This window comes from Mus pahari, chromosome 4, assembly GCF_900095145.1.
Source record: "Mus pahari chromosome 4, PAHARI_EIJ_v1.1, whole genome shotgun sequence".
Lineage (NCBI taxonomy): Eukaryota > Metazoa > Chordata > Mammalia > Rodentia > Muridae > Mus > Mus pahari.
In genome coordinates, this window is record NC_034593.1 from 136,624,364 (window position 1) to 136,642,877 (window position 18,514).

The 18,514-nt window shown below is 41.6% G+C and overlaps 1 non-coding gene across 1 annotated transcript; it reads right to left on the reverse strand.

The window, feature by feature from the left end:
* Positions 1 to 2,734: 2,734 nt before the first annotated feature.
* Positions 2,735 to 2,840, reverse strand: LOC115063862. Its single transcript, XR_003843735.1, has one exon. It is a non-coding gene; the product is annotated as a U6 spliceosomal RNA (small nuclear RNA).
* Between the last annotated feature and the right edge of the window lie 15,674 nt (positions 2,841 to 18,514).

Genomic DNA, 18,514 nt, shown 5'->3' on the forward strand with positions numbered 1-18,514 from the left:
ACACCACACACACCTACACACACATACACACACACAAACTCACAGAGAGAGAGACAGAGAGACAGAGAATGAATGAATGAATGAATGAATGAGAGTAAATAAATTAACAAACCAAGCATTTGTGGCTGGATATACTCAGTGGCAGTGAGCTTGCGTAGGGTGTGAGAGTCCATGGTTTTCACCTGCACCACGACAACAAATAAACAAACAAGTGTCCCCATGTTCAAACAGCTAATTCTAGCATCACTGAACTGTTGCTACTGCTGTGACACTGAACATTTGGTAACAGGTGAACATAAGGTCACTGGGCTGACTTTTATGATAGTGGATAAAGAATAAAATATTAAACAACTTAAGAAAAATCAGGAGACTTAGATTTTTCAACCATTATCCACTCAAAGGCAAATCTGTCTTATTTTAGTATCTCTAATCAAGAAGATTAAAATCAGAGGCAAAGCTCAGTGATTTTGATATTTGGAATAAAAATGTCCACTTACATTTAGAACTACCAGGCACAATGATAGATGTAGTTATTTGAGGTAAAAGTGGATTGTGGACAGAGTGGCCAGTGAAAATGCTTCTTACGTATGCATGTATGACAAAAACCTCCAGGCATGAGGAATTCTCAATTGGCTTTTGAGCCACACTGTGGTTTATTGTACTTTACATCAGTTCTAAGAAGACACCCCATGCCATTGTGTCTATTGGAAAATCATTACGGTGCAATTAAAAGCAATGTTGTTTCACAGATGCATGTGAGCCCCCAGCGTCTGTGTCTCACGCCTGGCCACTTTCTTGAGCCTCTTGTGACTATGTGCTCTCATGATGGTTGAGAGACCCAGCTGTTGAGAAAACGCCCAACAGATGGCAGTTGCACGGATGTGTCACCCTTCTTGGGAGCCCCTGACACCGGAGCTGGGGACCTCCATCAGTGCTGGTGTGCAAATGACTCCTTTCAAGTAACAGAGGACTAGAATGTTCAATGACAAAGTTAATCTCCCCCCAGAAGGAAATTGAATTGCCCTTATGAAATGAAGTGTACAATGCAATGCTTATACTGTCCCTTTGAAAACTTTTACATTCTTCTAGATAAGAGCGTCAGACTAAGAGGAAGGTGACATATCAGACAATATACTCCTTTCTCTTGATATACTCTTTCTCATTGTGTGAAGCTCTATAAAGATCAGTTTTATATTTCCTTTTTTTTTTAAAAAAAAAAAAAAAGAGCAATTTAACCTTGGCCTTGGTAATGACATGACTTGCTGAATGACATGGTCTGTAATGAAATTACCCTAAGTGGTTTGAGAATTAATTAAGTGGTTTCATTTTACATTGTAGCTGGCATTTTAGCACAAAACACTTAAGCCTCCCTCTTCATTACTGTCCCTGTACATATATGTGTGTGACATTTCGTGAAGAGGAGACCTACAGATGGGGATTGGGAAAAGTGTGCTAATCACTGTGGGGTTGGGCCTCATTACTCGGAATGTGAGGTGTAGTTGGTTTGTGACTCATGTTCCGTCCTCTCAGTCACACAAAGGATTCAGGTGGTAGAGCCTTAGTTCTCTCTAGAGAACATTCTGGTCTGTCTGGGTATGTAATTCGATGACAGGACAATCTTGAATAATAGGTTTAGGCCACCCTATGTCCTGCAAAAATGTCCTGCATGCACCTGCCTGCTATTGCAACCCCTTCCAAGGTCTCTAAAGGGTGTTGGCTGTCTTTGCTTTGGTCCAAGTATAAGTGTCAAATCTTCCAAGCAGGGTGTGTGAGGGTTACTATGTCCTGTAGGGTTCAATTTGAATATGTTAAAATTGTTGTCTTTCCTCTCTGATGCCATCAAAATTATGTCCTGAGACATATATCCATTCTAAATCATGACCTAAGATTTGTATTAATTCTGAAAGTCTGACATTTGTATTTGTCTAGTCATGTCTGAGAAGAAGCAGGCACGTGCTCTATGTGCTTTCTGTTAATGTAATTGTACCTTGGCTTTATGTGTTCCTCTCTAAGGATTTGTCAGTGCACCAAACCCAGGAAGGACAAGCTGGAAAATGACCCACACCTCCCTAGTAAACAAACAAGGGAGGCAGGGCAGAACATAGCCTAGTGTAAGTGACATAGTATCTATTTGGAATACATTGTATATGCCTGAGACAAAAGGATTCCACTAATTCTAAGAGCTTAGCTCATGTTAAGCATTGTGGGAAGTCCTTTCCAGACATCATTAGATGATATTTTAGCCACCTGTGAGATGGCCCCACATCTGCTGGGCCAGTATACTTACAACGCTGTCAAGGCTGATCATATGCCCAAGCCAACTAGACCAGTCATCTTCCAGACTCCTCCTTTTTTTTTTTTTTTTTTAGAAGAATTAAGTAATTTCTTCCCTATAAAATTCACTATTACTTTTCTTGTTGTTGTTTTGGTTTCCATACAGGATTCCTCTGTGTAAAGCCTCGGCTGTCCCAGAACGAACAGACCAGGCTGGCATCAAACTCAGAGATCTGCTGCGTCTGCCTTCCAAAGGCTAAGCTGATTTTGCTCTTTGTATGTATATGTTTGTGGAGTTCTGTCATGCTATTAATGGATGTGTGCGATAATTAAAAATCATTGAAAATATGCAGTTTTTGTATAATGAAAAACATCTTTATATCCTAAATACTAAAATTTCTATTAAAATCTGATAGACAACAAACTCGTGTTCTCCTTTGCTTGTTTGTTTGCTTGTTTGTTTGTTATGGAACACTTTATTAATATGCAAGTTATCCTTGATAGTGTCCATGATAATCTTCTCTGTATTGTTTCAATTTTAGTATATGTGTTGTGGGAGTGAAAACATGTATGTTCTTTTTTGAAAGTTCAGAAATATTTGTAATAAGTAGACTGTTATTTGAAAATATAATACTATAATTTGTAAAAAAAATAATTTGATGATTTTCTTTTATGGAAATTACATGAAAATTCTCCTTCTCACTTAGTGAATGAAAGAAGTGTATAACACCAGTGCTAAGAAGATTTTTAGATCCTTTTCCAACAACCTACAAATAGGAATTACATAACAGGACATGTTTTCAAAGGTAATTAGTACATCGAGATCTAAGCATTTCCGGGGTTGAAGAGGGGACAAGTTAGAAAAGTGAACTATAATTATTACCCCCCCCTGTGTGTATAAGGATGTGGTGTGTATTTGTGTGTATATATGTGTGTGGTTATATTTGTTTGTGTGTGATGTATTTGTGCTTCTATGTGTATATATGATGTGAGTATGTGTGCATTTGTGTTTATGTCATGTGATGTATATGTGGTGTATGTGTGTATGTGATGTGCATGTGTAGGTGGTGTTCATGTGTATATTTTTGTGTGTGTATATTATGTGTTTATATGAAGTATATGTGTGTGTTTGTATATATCTGTGTGGTGTGCTATGTGTATATATAATGTGTGTGTACGTGATATGTGTATATGCGATGTGTGGGGGTATGATGTATATATATGTACACTTGTGTGTGTGTATTTGTGTGTGTGTGTGTGTGTATGTGTGTTCTGGCAATCAAACATAGGACCTCATACGTGAGACGCTATCTGTCTATCACTGGAGCTATGTGCCAGTCTCTGCACACTTACTGCAACCTTAGGACTTAAGTGGGAGGAAAGCACACAGCTGGAATGCTCTGTGGTCCCCTCTGTGTCTTGCCATGATGCTAGCTCAGGACAATGCTGACACTCACGTGGACATGGGACCTTCAGTGGGTCTACACAGCACAGGAGCACACACAGCTGAGATGAAATAAAGAAGACAGAAAAATGAGGCTCTGGAGGGATTACATATCCCTAACTATTGTATGGCCACGTTAGATGCAGCGCTGTGTCTTTCGGCTTTACTTGGGAGGAAGAGTGTTTACTCACAATTATTTACTTGCCAACTACAAACCCAGCAGCCACTCTCTGAGGTTTCCCCTGAGTGGTTTCCCTGTTGGCCGCTCTGTCCTGGCTGGGGTACCTGCATGTAAAGCCCAAGCTCCTTGCACGTAAGAAGACAATGTATACCCTGTGCTTTTACCCAGCTGATATTTAATGATTTACCATTTAATATAGTTCATCTTCCATAGCCTGGAGTTCAAACAGAAGCAGCTGCTATTAGGCATGCAATAATATTGAACTTCCTACCCACGACCTATGAGAGTGTCTTCCTTCTCTTTAGCTACCGAACCCATCTGGCCTTTCCCCTATGCCTGGCAACAGAAGGAGAGGATGTGTTTACTTTCCATCAATGCAATCTGGGACAGAATGTATAATTATGCTAGCAGAAGATCTTCAAATCAAAATTCCTTGTGTTAGCAGCGATCTGCAGCTCTGGAGGACAAAACAATACACTTTAGCTCATTATCAAAAGAACAGTGAGAACCTCAGGAAACACGGAAAATGCCCGCTGAGCTGAAATCGATTCAAAGGGTAGAGGTGTCCCTGGCTCCAATCTGCAGGGAAACTTATTCTCTTATAACTTCTATTTGCTTTCTTTAGTGTGGAAGTTTAGGCACTTGAAAAGCTTCCCTTCTCATAGCTCTGGAAGATATCTTGACAGACACAGAACTAGAGAGATGAAGAAATTATCTAAGAAAGTAGATTTTCAAAAGCTTAAAGCAGGGCTAGATTCATAGTATGCTTTCATAACATGCAAAAAGTTGTGGACTCAGTCCACTAGTACTGCAAAAATCTGGTATGTGGAATATACGTATAATCCCAGCACTCAGGAAACAGATAGGAGGATCAAATGTTTAAGGTCACCCTACACAGCCCCTTTGAAGCCAACTTGGGCCACATGAGATCCTGGCTTAAAAAGCATTGACATCATTATTACAATACACACAAGCATGCACACACAGACACCAAAACTCAAGTGTTAGATATGTAAAGCTATTGAAGACTTTCAGAAGGAGAAAAATGATATTTATGTTAACAAATAAAATACGTTTTCTATATCTTAATTTATTAGAATGATTGTCAAGTAGTGAAAAATTGAGTACAGACTATACCTCTTAATTTATATAAAATTTTGTTAACATTATATCTATAAATTAGGATTTACAGGGATAGAAAAATAATTATGAATTCTCAGTCTGACTACAAATCTTCCAGACAACAATTGTTAGCGAGTTACACTAATTTCCTGCTGTGTACAGTGGACCTAAAGCAGGTTTTTTTTTTTTTTTCCCTAGTCACAGATTCCTAAAAGCTGCAGGAGACTGACTGACCAAGTGTTCTTTCTCATTGGGGATGATGTACTTAGAAGTGTCTAGCCTAAGCTTAGATGTCCTTGTCTCTGGTGTGGCATCTTTCATTCTTAAAACTAGAGTCAGACTTGCCCTCCAATGGTTTTTAAAATTTATTATTATATTTTAAAAATTAACTTTGTTCATAGTTTTAAAAAATTAAATTTACTTCTATGCATATTAGAAAATACCTAACACAGTAACACCATTTCATTTTCCTATTTTTGGTATTGGGATTTGAACAGAGGGCCCCATGCAGGTACCTCTTTGAAGTACAACGACACTGTTATCTGTGTTTTCCTGCTGAGACACAGTTTCAGCGAGTTGTCCAATCTGACCTTGAACTCACTTAGGAGCCACAGAAGGCCTTGAATTTGTAAGCCTCTGGTTCTTAGCTTCTAAGGTCTTTGCCATCAGATCAGCTCTGAAGACATCAATGTACTTTCTAAACTTTGAAATTTGGCAAGGATGCAGATAGTGTCTACAGTGTTTATAATTGTTCAGCTAGAATGTGTGCCAAGGTAAAACCTTCTCCATGATCGCATGAAGAAGAGTCCCAAGTGTGTATGGACTGGGCTTTGTCCCATACACCGATATTCTCAGTACAGAGGAGGTGGAGACAGGGAGACTGAGAGTCCTAAGTCATCCTTGCCTATGTAATGAGCTCCAGGCCGTCCGGGCCTACACGAGAACCTGTCTCAGGAAAACAAAGCCAACTGAAGCCAAACAGTATAACATGTTCCAACTTAACACCGCACAGCATTTGGGCAACTGGCAGGAAGCCCTTAGTTCCATTTATTATTTTCAGTTTTCCTGCCGGGCTGGCCACAGGGCAGGACATGTGTACCTGGACTCTCAGCTGCATCTCTACTTGAGGAGAAGCCTTCTAAGCGTTTGTTTATTTATAGCAACTAGCAGATTTTCCTGTGGGCAAATGAATGTGTTGGTATGGAGAACTGAGCCAAAGTGATCATGGTTCTATTAAAAAACCCACGATCAAAGCGCACATTCCATTTTAACACACATCTGTCCGTGTGCGATGCTGCAAATTGAAGATCAAGTGTTCATGCATCAGGCTCAACAACTTAGAAAATTTGATCTGGGAATCTGTCCCACTCTCCTTCCTTAAGTCCAAACACTGACAAGTATATGATTTTTATTCCCCTGTTTGCTCAGTTCTAAGATTTATAGGAGCTCTAATTTGAAGCATGGCAGAAATGTCCCCGTACAGACAGCAGGGATTTTCCCCACAAAATTTTATTATAATTGTTTCCAGGCCCAAGGGCAAATTATTATAGGGAAGCATATATTTAAAAATAATGCTTGCGTTCTTTTCTCTTTTAAAACGTAGAAAGTGAATCCTGTTTCTTTGCTTTATTTTTGAGAGGGCACATGTCCCGGTTTGTTTTCTCCTGAGCAGCTCCAGCACATGTACTTGGTAGTTGTTATTAAAGTCCATGTTTTCACAAGCAGCCAGAAACAAATCCAATCTCAGCTACACCATTGGCTGAATGCGGTAGAGCACTCAAAGAACATGAAGATTTCACAGTTCACTGTCACAGGACCCTCTCAAGGTCTGCGTCTGTTAGAAGCTAGAACATGAAAATGGACATGCCAATGGCATCGTCTTGGGAAGGGGCTGTCTGGATGGGTCTGTTTCTCATGGGAAGTGGTCATTAGGGGTTGACGGCAACTGAACTTTTCCACTGTGGTTCAAGGACTCGTGACTTTTTAAACAGCCTGTCTCAGGACAGCAATCCTAAACATATAGAATCTTTTGAAGAGATGACCTGGCTACACTGGAGACAAGGAGACCACAGGTGGATTGCCAAGGGCTGCTTCTCTGAGGAATAATGAATCTAATTCATCTCAAGCCAAGGTAGAACTTTTCTCCCTACCCAGGAGGCTGCCATGTCGCTCCTTGTCTGTCATGATAGTCATGGCTAACAGTGTGTACAGGAAATGCAGGTTAACAAAAGGAAGTCTTACTCTCTCCTTCCCTTCCTTTTTCTCCTCTTCCCTTCTCCTCCTGCCTCTCCTTCTCTTCTTCTTTCTCTCTCTCCTTCCTCTCTCTCCTTCCCCTCTCTCCTTTCGATTTGTTGACAGGGTCTTCCTGTATTGCTTTGGCAGGCTTTATACTGGCTACCTAGCCCAGTCTAGCCTTCTACTCTTAGTGACTGTCTTGGTACAGCCTCCTGAGTGCTGGGATTACAGATATGAGCCACCATGTCCTGCCACAAAAATGTATTTTATTGGTTTCATATGGCAAAGAAGCCTTCAGAGTCGAGGAACCAACAGCTGACAAGGCTGTATTTTATGCTTAAGTTCAAGGAAGAATGGGGCCTTGTACAGAACTCTGATTAGCCAAAAGCTATGTTATCTAATGCAACAGACTGAAATGGGAACCCTTGCAAGGCCTGTTTTTCTGGATTCTTCTTGGGCACTGTGTAGTTCTGAAATCAAAGTCTTATGTCTTACTGCAGGCAAGATGTTGGGTGGGGTGGTGTGAGGTAGTGTTAGAGAAAGCTTCCACAGTGTCTTTGGATTCTAGTTGCTAGGACTCGCCTTGGGGGAGAGGAACATTGACTAAGTCAGAGAGGCTCTGTCTCTGAGAGGCTGCTGAATCCCCAACAGAAGGATCCTTCTACATCAAGTCACAGCTCTTCTAGGTATCTTTCCCACAGCCCAGGAAGCATGGTGCCAGCAACACCAAAGGTCATGTGTAGAGGAATAATCAGTCAACAAGAGGTTCACACTGTTGATGAGGAATAAAAAGAGGCTTCACTTGAGAAATTACAAAATACCAAAAGCAAAAGAGAGAGAGAGAGAGAGAGAGAGAGAGAGAGAGAGAGAGAGAGAAAATAGAAAACAATAACAAACCAAACCATACAAAAAACAACTGACTAAACAAACAAACAACAAAAACAAAAACACAAAACAAAACAAAAACAAACAAACAACAACAACAAAAGAAAAGCAAAAATAGAGAAACCCTCATGTGGGATATGAAGATGTGTTGGCAGCAAACATGGTAACCTTTGAATACTATCTAATGAAGAGTCATATTAATGAGTCTCTGAATTATCAACGTAATGATTTGCTAATTTTAGAAGAGGGTGGTCTTTTACTTCTATAGTTCCCGTCTCATTTGTCTGAGTGCTGTGCTCATAGGTGTATATCACAGCACCTGGCCTAAAATATAGTCTCAAAAGATAAGTTTTTTTTTTTTTTTTAAATGTATTTAGTAACCTTCCGTTATTTTTATTCTTTTAAAAAGGATCCTTAAAAGTCACCCTACTCACAGATCACGATCAAGTTGGTCGCAATTTTAAAGTGTAGTTTAGAAACATGTAAATTGTACCTTACAGGAAAGAGTATGTGGTTAAGGAAGATGTTTGTTGTTCCTAGAAGACAGCTTGGTGTAAAAAGAAAAACTTAAGTCTTAAGGCTGTGGCTCTTCCAGCAGCTTCCAGGGACAACTTGCCTGAGAGTTACCTGAGAAACTTGGAAACGTGCACATGCCTGGGATCCAGGCCAGATCCAGGGAGCCTGTGCCTGTGCAGTCGCGCTCAGAACCAGTTTCACCACACATGCTTGCAGATGCTGTCAAGTGCAGACAACTGTCACGGCTCCCTCGCAGGAACTCTTTAACCTACATATTAATTTAGAAGCCCCGCCTGTGATAGTAAAGCATCAGGGAGCGCTCCCTGAAAGTGTGGAGTGAAGAAGAAAAGTGTGATCGCTTTCCTGTTGTGCTCCTGCACTTGGCGAATTAATTTGTATGGGCCAGGCAGGCACTCAACCAAGATAACGCTACGTCATTGAGTAAGTTCATTTTTCTTGGTTACAAGGCTCTGAGGGATACTATTTGGATGCAAACTGTGCATTATTTCCTTCTTTCCTCATCAGAGGGCCATAATTAGCCAGCCACAACTAGGAATACACAAAGGAAATGGACTATTTCATGTATGTCATATATTCAATAATATTTATATCACGGGAAGATAAATAGATACTTTAAAGCTAGCTACAGGAGACAGTGAGTGACAAAACTCAGTAAAACCATAAACTCTTTAAAGAGGGGGCACAGATGCTGGATTTGCCAGCCATTAATTCATTTTCTCTTTTCCTTTTATTTTTAACCAGAATGCTTTTCAGTGTGAGCTCCAGGCAGTGTTTATCTTTAGGGACGAACTTATTACCCTCGAAAGCTCAGAATACGTAGGCTCTCATTGGCAGACACTTGCTGAAAGTAAGATTACTTCTGATTTACTTCAGCAAAGGAAAAAAAAAGCAAGCTGCTAATATTTACATTTATTCATTCATTTTCATCATTCCGCAAATAGTTATTGATGACTTATTCTGTGCATAGCTAAATAAGATAAGATCTCTTGGAAAAGCTCATAGTTTAAAATCCTGAGAGGAGGGGATGGCAGACATGCCAAGGGGCTAGAGAACAGGAACCTGGTCGGATCGGGAACTCCACTTTAGATTTTGAGAACCCTTGCTTGAGTCTCAGCGAAGGCAACATAGTTAGACAGCTAATGGGGTCCTTGGAGGTGGTGTTCCAGGGTTAGCTGCGGGAAGGCAGTCTCCGCAGACATTCCAGGACCGAGGCAGAAGGAATCACTTCGGATTTTTATCCCAGATGGTTTCCCACTCAGTTCCTGAGATTTCTGATTTGGGTCACACACTCTGGAAATATTTGTGAGCAAAGTCATTAGCATCTCCATCTAATTCTCTCTTTGTTGAACCAAGCTGTCCTAGGCTTAATAAACAAGCAGTAAGTGTTTACAGACCAACGTTATGATCTTTCCGCTCCTTTCCGCTTCCTCTTAAGAGTATCTTTTGTCAGGGATGGGGGTGGAGGGGGGGTCATCCCTTCCTCACCATTGTTAAGCAGGGTGTGTCGACATCCTGTTTCTTTATGTAATTATTTTTTAGGATCTGTGATAGTTTTGTCTACTAAAATGGCTGCCCTCTAACTATGAGGCTCCTGGTGCAGGATTTTAACAAAGAGATTGTTGTGTACAAAGAAGGGCGCTGGTGACTCTCAATTAAGAATGTGATGAGTTGAAGGTATTTTGTAGTAGTTGAAATCAGCGAGTCACTTCGAAGTCTTCTGTCATACTACTAATTCCTTTGTAATATCCTTCTAATTGCGGCGTATAAACAGAGACAAATGTGAGTTGGACTCTATACACAGCATATTAATCTTGTCTTTTCTGGTTAAAACCGTTTAAATTCCCACGTCTAGTCCAGTTGTACAAAACACAAAGCTCTAGTCTTCGGTGCTTGGCTGACTAGAATTTGGGTTTCCTCCTTTATGAAATGTTTGTTTTTAGTTGGAAATATGTCGTTCAGAAGAAATCACAGGGTTGCAGGTGCCCTGTGATTAGCTATATGGGAAGTGAAGATGATCAAACTTCCTTCTTAGACCCTATGAGTCAAATCCTTTTGAAACAATGGGGAGCACGTGTCATGTAATTTTCAAGTCTTTATATACAAATGATGGCACTGCTCTGTTGCAGACCTCGTCTTAAAGACAGGACCTGTTTCCTAGAGCCTTTCGATGATCACACCGCAGATCTGGAGTCTGCGATTAGAATCAAGAGCTATTCAACAGTGCCAGAGACATGAGGGGGACTTCCACAGCATTTCCTTCAAGCAAAATAATACTCTCCAGGGAGCAGCCTCAGCTTCTGGTCAACCTGACTCAGTGGGAAGAGCGCCACCTATTGACCGTGGCCGCAGAGCGACGGCACCTGGCCACCCTTCCCGCTTACCCTACCCCACCCCCTTTCCCTAGAGAGCTGAGGATAATGACCTTCTGAGGTGGTCTGAAGTTCACCTAAGTGTTTTCATATCACGCCTTATAATTTGAGGCAAACACATGAATTTAAATCAGTTTTTCAAACAACCAGGCCTCTCTTCTCATTTACTAGAATGGGGGGAAAAATCGGTTTTATTACCTTAAAGATGCCAAACAGTGCCATTTTATTACTGTGGGAACCTGGAAGTCATTTCCGAACTCTTTTGGCAAGGGTGCTATGCAGAGCGTCCAATTCGGCCCTTTAAGTGTCTTCTGAGAACCACCACACAGGCTGTGATTTACTGTCTCCAGGAGTTAAAGGGACCCTTTCTACCCTGAGACTGGAGAAAGAAAGGTGAAGTGTGTTTACCAGGCATCCCAATGAGACTTGCAAGACCAGGAGACAACTCTGAGCAGGAGGCAAAGATGCTTTGAGGACACACACTTTTTCAACATGTAATTCTTATTTTGGTACAAAGGAAACTTATGTTGAAAGTTCTTCAAAGTCTTGGCAGTTTGTGTGAATATTGATAAATGGGCTTTCTGGCCGGAGTCACATATATCTTACAGTTGATGGCGATACGGCTGGTTTACCCCTCTCTTCCTTTATTGGAGCCCAGAAAGGGTTTAGCACTCTTCCATGGCAATACAAGGTTATAGGTAAAAATACACAAACAGAAGCAGGCATAATGGTACACACACACCTGTGATCACAGCACTGAGAGACAGAGGATTAGGTTAGAGGATTAAGAGTTCAAAGCTAGCCTCTGCTACTCAGTGAGTACAAGGTCATCCTGGGCTTCTTGTGAGCTTGTCTCTAGACACATCTGAACACACACACACACACACACACACACACACATATATATATATACACACACACACATATACACATTTATACATATACACCTGATAAACCTGAATACATATATACCTATATATAGGTATGTGTATATATATATATATATATATATATATATATATATATATATATAGTGTGTGTGTGTGTGTGTATACACATATAACTTTCAAATAACCAAAACCTAAAAATAGCATATAATACAGAAAATAAGTATGATTTTCATATATAATATGTACACACATACTATATATAGATACATATTTTACATATATATGTAGAATACATACATATTATGAAGGTACCAAAGTTGCATCAACATATTCAATGGACTAAACACAACTGAACAAGAGTCAAAAGATGTTTGCATATTTCCAATTTTGCAAGCAGACTCCAGCCAGCCTTGTTGCTGTTCACTAGTAACGAACAGGAATTTTAATTTCTGTTCTCTCAGTTGACACAGATCTCTAGTGGCTGATTTCATGGAATCTCAAAGACACAGTATCACTGGTGTTAATTACAACATGCTCACACACATGTCTTTTCTGCCCTTTATGTTATTTTGAGTGTGTGAATTTGTGTGTGTGTGTGGGGGGGGGGTTGACAGGCTTGCCCATTTGTTGCCCATAGTCATAAGCATTAGGTCTCAGGAATAAAAACACAGAGACAAACAGGATATTTAACCAGAGGACTTATTATACTGTGTATAACTGGCACACACTGGACTCTGTTTAAATATCTAAAAACAATCAAATAATATTAAGTGATACAATCACAAAAATAATTACTCTGTCACATAGAAGATGAAAAGCTGCTGATGTAAAAGAGTTTGATAAATTTCCTTTTCTTGGTAAAACTCAGAACCACTGATTTCAAGGAGAAAGGCCAGTCTTCCCTCTGTATTTTTTTTTTTTTTTCTGCTTTGATGATCACTGTCAAAAACAACTCTCTAAGAAGAATGCTGTGTCTTTCCCCGTAGTAAACAGCTCAAAATCTTTCAAGGGCAATGCCTTTCCAGTAATGGCATGCTTTTCTCTTTTTGTTTATCTTGATTAAATAAGTAACCCATCAATTAATTGTTGTAGCACTGTGGGACAAACCTCTGGCCTTGGGCACTCTAGGCAAGAGAGTGCCCACTGCTGAGTTACAATCCTGGCCCTTAGCAGAATTCCGCATTCATAAGCCATAAACTAAAGCTATCGGAAATGGCAGCCTGTAGTTTTCACATGTGTTTCTGTAGGTGATATCATTTTCTTGCAAGGGTGTGGTTATTAATGAGGAAATCGTTCTATTTCGTTTACTTTTGTTCTTCCAGGCAGGCTCTGTCAGTGGGAGAAGACATAAATTACTGGAAATTATGTGCACTTTGCTTTCTAGCACTCAGGCCATGTACCTATCCTAAAGTAGAGCCTACAGCCAGCAGGTTTAGGATGGAGCGCCTTCACTGTGGAATTGGGCAAAGGTAACAGAGGCCAGGTTCTGCAGTAGCATCTTTCAGATCAGTGGCCAAGAGATAAGGAGGACTCTATCCAGAGCCAAGGAGGACTCCCTCCGGAGCCATCGGTGATGGACATACTGCTCTCTGCAGCGGTGACTAGGGGAACCCAGAACCTCCTTTCTTGAGTGGGAGTAAGAGAGCTGAAAGGCTCTGATGCTGAAGGAAGAAGAGCTTCCCAAGGGCAAACATAACCACCACCTTTCTGAATCAACGCCAATGGCTATCCCCAAGAAAAAACAAAAAGCAGGGTGTGGTGGCGTATGCCTTTAATCCCAGCACTCAGGAGGGAGGCAGAGGCAGGCAGATTTCTGAGTTTGAGGTCAGCCTGGTCTACAAAGTGAGTTCCAGGACAGCCAGAAACCCTGTCTCGACCCCCGCCCCCCCCCCAAAAAAAAAGCAGAATAATGATTTATGATGGGTCAAGAGCATTTCTCTTTATAAAACCACACAGCGACACCTCACCCATGTCCTGTATTTGATTCCATTTACTTAGTTTATACCTGCCTCTACCCGTCTACCGTCTGATCACCTATCTAACTCAACTATGTATTTGTGTCGTGTTGTTCTTTTATCTCTTCATAAAGCTAACCTATTTGGGTTCCCTACCCACAGAGGTCATGTGCTCATGCCTCATTCAGACACTGTTAGCTAATGGCAGGAAGGAAGACACGGAAGTGGGAGTCTCCTCTCTCAAGTTGCTTGAAAGGGTCCCATGGGACTGAGAAATCGAAGCTGGTTAGCACGGTAGAGGGGACAGGAGGTGATAATTGCTCATCGAGGATTGAGAGGCTTGTAAGTCCCATCCCTGGTTCTGGGAAGTCGGTCACAAGAGTTCAAGGGTCAGAGGTAAAAGGTAAGAATTAGGGGTTGGTGATGGGGATAGGCCTCATCCCTGTAAAACATGCCATCGTTAGGGTTTATTTCTGGTCACAAAATGACAATGTGAAGGAAGCAACTCCTTGTCACACAATGTGATGCAATGATTCAGTTCACAGTGACCCAAGGAGGTGAAAATATATAGCTAAGTTCTCTGCCTCTGGAGGCAGACTCTCAGGGTGGGAATTTTGACTCTTGTTCCTTCTTGTTGATAACTTGGGGGAAGTCACTTATCTTCCTCAGCTTCAGTCTCCTTTCTGGCAGAGTTAGAAACAGCTGTCCAACTCAGGGTGAAGACTAAACGAACTTAAACAGGAGAAACTCAAATGCACGTGGCCTGAAAGAGTATCATGACATACATGGGATATTTAATGTCAACTAGAGAGCAACAGGAAGCGAGTAGAGCACAGTTATGGCACGTTGGTGAGAGGATTTCTACCTAAGGTCAGAGAGACGCACCCTAAGAATGGACTGCACCATCCGATGGGCTGGAGACTAGGATGTGCCAGTGAAGAAGAGAAAAGTCACTAGCACAGGCCTTGCCCTCTGCTCTGCAGCCCACCACAACCCTTCTCCCCTGCAGGGCTTCTCTAGCACGATGGCCTGAGAGCTCTGAGATAGCCCAATCAGTTTCTTCTTCCTTCCATTGTTTGTTCCAGGTATTCATGACAGCCAAGGAAAGTCTCACAAACATAAATAGCAGTTGACTTCCCCTTAGATTACAGTTATGCTATTGATGAAGATTATTGATAACAACACACGTGTCCTTTGACGACGTGTCACAAGGCTATAGTGGGGTTCACCACACCCAACAACCAGAGGCTTCTTCCTCCATAACCCTTAAACCTGTACAAGACGGAAAATTACCAGGAATAATGCAGGTGTCCTGAACTAGAGCTCTCTCTGCTACCCTCAGCTTGGGGCCTTTTAGGAAGAAACTTTATGCTCCTGCTTGTCACGCGCCAGTGTACAAACAGCACCAGTGTGCCTCTCACGGGCTGTTCTGAACATCAAATGTGGTGGTGTGTGTATGACTAGAGTCACTCGAAGTTCTGTTCCCTCATCCAAGAAAACCTTTAAGAGGTGAAGAGAATGAATAAAGGCTAATCTAAGCATTCTGAGGAAAATATCTTTCCTAAAATATACTCCCGAGTTTGAGAGACCACATATAAATAGTCCCATCTCCACGTGCCAGCTCTGGAAAACACTCTTGAATGCTACTGCTGACTTTGATAGCTGGCCTCGGCGTCTCTGCCAGGACTTGCTCTCTGTTGAGGTTATTCTTAGCACACCCTTGGATAATGCTGTAGGTTAAATGTGGATGGCTCCTCCAATCATGCTGGAGGCAGTGATAATGGCAACTAAAGCAGTCACCTGGAGGATGAGGTAAGCATGAGCGTCTTCTAACATGAAGCCTCTCTCTAACGTGTACATAAAATGTATATTACATATATCTCATATATCACACACATATTATATATATATATATATATATATATATTCATATTCCTTCCCTTCACACTGCCTTCTTTCCTTTCTCTATGGGGCTTGAATCATATAAGCACCCCATTGCACACATTCCTCCTATATAATCCTTAGAGTAACCCAAGAGAAGATAGCATAATAGTAACTGAGTAAAAAGCATTGAACATACTAACTGCTTTGCTGGGTATAGATCACATGTACTATTAAAGATTGCTAACCTTGTGTAAGATAGAAATCCCAAGTAAAAATAAAATTAAAATAACCCAACAACCCTAAATTATATAGGAAAACAGATATTGTACCAGATCTTTTTCTGAATTGTTTTTTAATTACAAATATTGTTTCATGTCTCTGAAGCCAGTCGATTCGAACAGTATATGCAGACCAGCTTTAAATAAATTGCACAGAGCTCCATGCTGTTAAAGTCTTTGCTGCGTCTCCCTGACATACCAATTACTTAATACTGTTACATCTAAAGCCAGGGTTCGTTAGTCTGCCTGAAGGAACACAGAGGTTCCAAGCTGGCTTAGCTCCTATTTTATTTTATTTTTTTTTTCCTTGCCTGCAACCTGATTTCTTCTGGGTCTGACCTAATTCCTTTGATGCCCAGGGCGCGGAGGCCAGGGCTAATCTGGGGGAAAGGTGGGACAACTGATAGAAAGGCGAAGGAAGGAGAGAGCCGCAGCCAGGAGCTGTGCTCTTCAAAGCCAAAACCAGCACTGGCAATGCGAATCGCCCACGTTCTACCCTGTAGAGAACTCTACTGTTTCTAACACAGGTTTCTCCTCTATCTTGCTTCTATTAGGTAGCTAGTCAGCACTTTACAGCTAGGGCAAAGTGTCGTGTGTATGTGTGTGTGTGTGTGTGTGTGTGTGTGTGTGTGTGTGTAGGGGGGGGATGCGGGGTTGGGGCATGATTGCAAACCGCTAATTGGTAGCATGGCACCAGAAAACTCAAAGTAAGAAAAAAAAAAAGTCTGCTTAGACCGAGGCCAGCAGCAGCACTGGGGAAGCCATCATCACGGAAAAGGGTTTCACAGAAGGCCACGTGACGCTCTCAGCTTTGTTCCTAGCCTTTGGGACGTGCTGGGATTCAGGCTTTCCTAGACCTGTCCATTTATTTATTGTACCTCTGGGTCTGCTCTCAGGAGCTGTTTCCCGTTGGGAGGCAGATTCTTCTTACCACTCAAATACGCTTCAGACATCTTGGAGTCATTAAAGCGCCTAAGGCAGGGCCAAAGGGGCAGATTTTCCTAGTGTCTTCGCTCATCTTGATTTTGGATTACTCTGAGTCTTGAAAAGCAGGAAAATGACATTGTAGGCAATGACCTCTCTTGCTTACGAACGGCACATTCCTTTGTTTGAAACGCGAAGAGATCATAATTTTACATGGATCTACAGTCAAGGGGTGGCGGTGGTGTCCACTTGTGACCTGAAGAAGGAGGGGTTACAAAGCCATCCTGATAGATAAGCACCCCATTGCACATCAGAAGAGGTAGATGCTCCATCAAAAGCAAGGGGATTCTCAGTGGCGGGAACCGTTCCTCACTACGGGGCGGTTGTTTTATACTCTACCAATGTTCACAGTCATACAATGCTTGGCATCCCAACTCGGTATTCACGTGGCATCCAAGTTCATGTTTCCTAATCGTCTGCACAGCTTGCGGACTGTAAACAGACAGGAGCCACTGAATTTTGGAGCTTCACTCTGGCCTGCCTTGGGTGCCTAATCTATGCAGCTTCGTGTTTCAGTATATAGATTCAGATTCTAAAACCTTATCTTAGGCATTTTTAAGACAAGTTTATTCATAGACTATTTATAATGCTACTTGGTACAAACCTTATTTTTTGCAGTGAATGAAGAAAAAAAAAAGAAAAAGAAAAAGAAAGAAGTGAAATGAAAAGGAAGAATGTGACTGGCCCCGTGTTTTGGCACCAGATGAATGAGATAAAGAAAAAAAAAAAAAAAGGAAAGAATACAACTGCCCCTAAGTATGGTGAAGGAGAAGGTTTATTGCAAATAAAAGGGAGAGCATAGCCAAAGGTTGGGGCATCTAGGAGAGTCCAGAGTGTACGTGACCCTGAAGCAGGCCTTGTGAGGAAGGGGGACGGTGGGGGAGAGGCAGACCGAGATGCCAGGAAGGTAAAGGGTAGAAAAAAAGATCTGGTAACCAAAATGGTTGGATTATGTAGGGGAGGGGAGCTGGGGAAGGATTACTCAGCCCCTGGGCTGGGGAAGATTAGGTAAATACCAGCATTGCAGGCCCTGTAACAGGTAGGGACTGAGGGTTACAGGGAGAACAGGTTCTTCTGCTTTGATATGCTAATGGCGCCTCAGTTAGCCCGTTATCCCAGGTTTGAGAGCCAGCATTCAGGAACAGGTAGGTTGGCATTGTTCATATTTTCTTTTATACTTTTCTATTTGAATAGTGCATGCAGCAGTGAAGAGGCACATGTTGAGAAAAATGTTCCTGTTAGGGAAGGGGACTAGAAAGAGGCAGGGAAAGAGTGAGAGAGGAAGACGAGAGAGGAGCGAGGGGAGATGCAGATAACTCATATGAAAGTAACGGCTATAATTAGTTATAGATAGAATACTGGGGTGGGTTAGAAGGTGTAGGCAGGGCTGTGTATTGTTGCTCTATTTTACTTAGCGTGAGCCCACAGAATCAACATTTGTACACTGATGGAAAATGTTGGCAGTTTGATCTGTTT